This window comes from Macadamia integrifolia, chromosome 14, assembly GCF_013358625.1.
Source record: "Macadamia integrifolia cultivar HAES 741 chromosome 14, SCU_Mint_v3, whole genome shotgun sequence".
Taxonomy (NCBI): Eukaryota; Viridiplantae; Streptophyta; class Magnoliopsida; order Proteales; family Proteaceae; genus Macadamia; species Macadamia integrifolia.
In genome coordinates, this window is record NC_056570.1 from 14,268,265 (window position 1) to 14,270,764 (window position 2,500).

Consider the following 2,500-nt stretch of genomic DNA (forward strand, 5'->3'; position numbering starts at 1 on the left):
TGCCTACGCATGCCCCCAAGTGTTGACTACGTGTGCCCACGTGTACACAGTGAATGGTTGCACAACACCCCAAGTGTTGACTACGTGTGCCCACGTGTACACAGTGAATGGTTGCACAACACCCCAAGTGTTGACTACATGTGCACAATGAATGGCACAAGTGTTTTGTTGCCTAAGTGTGCCCATACATGCCCACAACTGTTGCCTAAGTGTCCACCCAAGTGTGCTTGTGCATGCTCTTGAATGCCTCAAGTGTCGCCTTAAATGTGCCTATACGTGGCCGCAAGTGTTGAATAAGTGTGTCTACGTGTGCACCCAAGTGTAGCCCAACTGTCGCCTAATTGTGCTCTTGAATACCGCAAGTGTGCACATATACGTGCCCATGACAATGCCTACGCGTGCCCCCCTACGGGTGCCTAAGTGCATACGATGGCAGTGCACAAGGCGGCAATACCGAACGTAGGGCCGCACAATGTGCGTGCATGGTGGCAGGCATGGTTGCACTACCGTGTGGAAGGTAGTTGGCATGGACGCACAAGGTGTAGGCATCGCTGCAGGCAAGGTTGCACTAGCACGCGCAAGGCTGCTGTCGTAGAGGCAGGCTACCACGCACATGGATGCGGGCGTGGCTACAATACCACACACGTGGTTACACGTAACCTCGGGCACGGTTGCAGGTAAGGCTCCACTATTGTGAGCAGGGGTGCAGGCCACCGCGCGCACATGGCTTTGGGCAAGGGTGCACACCACGCGTTAGGTGGCAGGCAACAACACACATTGCTGCGAGAAAGGTTGCTCAACCACACGCAAGGTGGTAGGCATGGTCGCACATGGCTGCGGGCAATGATACAGGTAGCGCGCGCTGGGTTGCTGCCCGTGCCGCACTTCCTCGCACATGGCTGCGACCAAGGATGCACAAGCCTCACACACGGTTTCGCGCGTGGCAGCATATGCCGCGTGAAAGTTTGTAGGCATGGCACACATGACAATCAGATGGCTGCACTGCCGCGCATAAGGTTACGTTCCACGCCTCACAGGCTGCTCGTTTGGCTGCACCAACGGGCACAAGGTTGCTAGCATGGCCGCACATGCCGTGCCCCTGGCTGCCCTACCACTCGCAAAGTTGCGTGCATTGCTTCACACCGCCCCCCAGGTCGCATGCATGGCCGCATGTGCCACGCCCATCAATGCCTCACCGCGCGCTGGGTTTCAGGATTTATCGGAAGTGCCATGCTTGAGGTTGCAGGCATGGATGCACCGCCGTGCACAAGGTTACGTTGCGAGGTCGAACATGCATCGCCCATGGCTGCACTACCGCGTGCAATTTCACTAGCATGGCCCCCCTTGTGTCAATCATGATGGCTGGCATGGCCGCACATGCCATGGGCATTTCAGCACATGGCGGGCGTAAGGTTGTACGCATTGCTGCACCTTCGTGCCCACGTCTGTAGTCCACCGTGCACATAGCCGCACGCACGTGGCTCACACATGGGTGCTACCGTGGTCCCCGTGGCCCATGCAACAGAGGCTCCTTTAAGAACTTCGGCTGCGCACGAGGCACCGACTGCTGCACACGCCAAGGCCATGCCCGCACAACATAGTTTGGGCCTTTAAATCATGTTGTGCAAAACATCCCTTTGGGTTAGAAAAGCCTTGCAATTGGCTAATTGGCTCCCAAAGTACAATCATTTTCACTTAAACCCCGCATTTCCATTTTTTTGGGTATTTTTCGTAATGTTTCAATCATAAAATATTAAAAAATATCAAAATATGTTGGAATGGTCCAATATTTTTTCAGAATATTCTATCAACCTTTGGAAGACATCCGAAATTTAGTTTTCAGAAAAATACATTAAAATGGATTTTTCATAGTTTTTTGAATTTAATATGTTTTTTTATATTAAAAAGTTAATAAAAAATAAATATTTATCCAAAAAAAATGATTTTTATATGAAAATATTATTTGGATTTTTCCTTAATTTCATACCAAGTTTCATTTGATTTGGATATTTGAAGCTCAAAAAATAGACCGGTATATTTTGGGGGGGGGTTATGTGTCCTTCTGGAAAGGGGCAAATAGCATAAGAGCTACCTTGAGGGAGGGGGGTGCCACTCCCCGGGTAGTTTTCAAGGGGCCGCACAGAGGGGCAGCAGACAATGAGTAGGCATGGTAGGCAAACCCAAAAGACCCATGGCATGGTAACAAAAAGTGAAATGGCACGTGGGTTTCGATGAGTTGACCCTTGGTGTGCGTCGAGGCCTGCCACTGCTTGCGGCTGGACGCGTGTGGCTAGTTGCCTACCTTCCATGCCATGTGCCCGCAGCTACTGTAACATGTGCCAGTCGCGGCACAGCATGCCCAACGAAGGTGGACGTGCCTGCAAATGGTCAGCCCTTCTGTCATGCAACGCCGCCCCCTTCTGCCCATAGCGTTGCCTGCCTTCGTGGGCTGCTGGGTGCACGTGGATGGCTACCATGCGCTACCATGCCCCCACTTCTG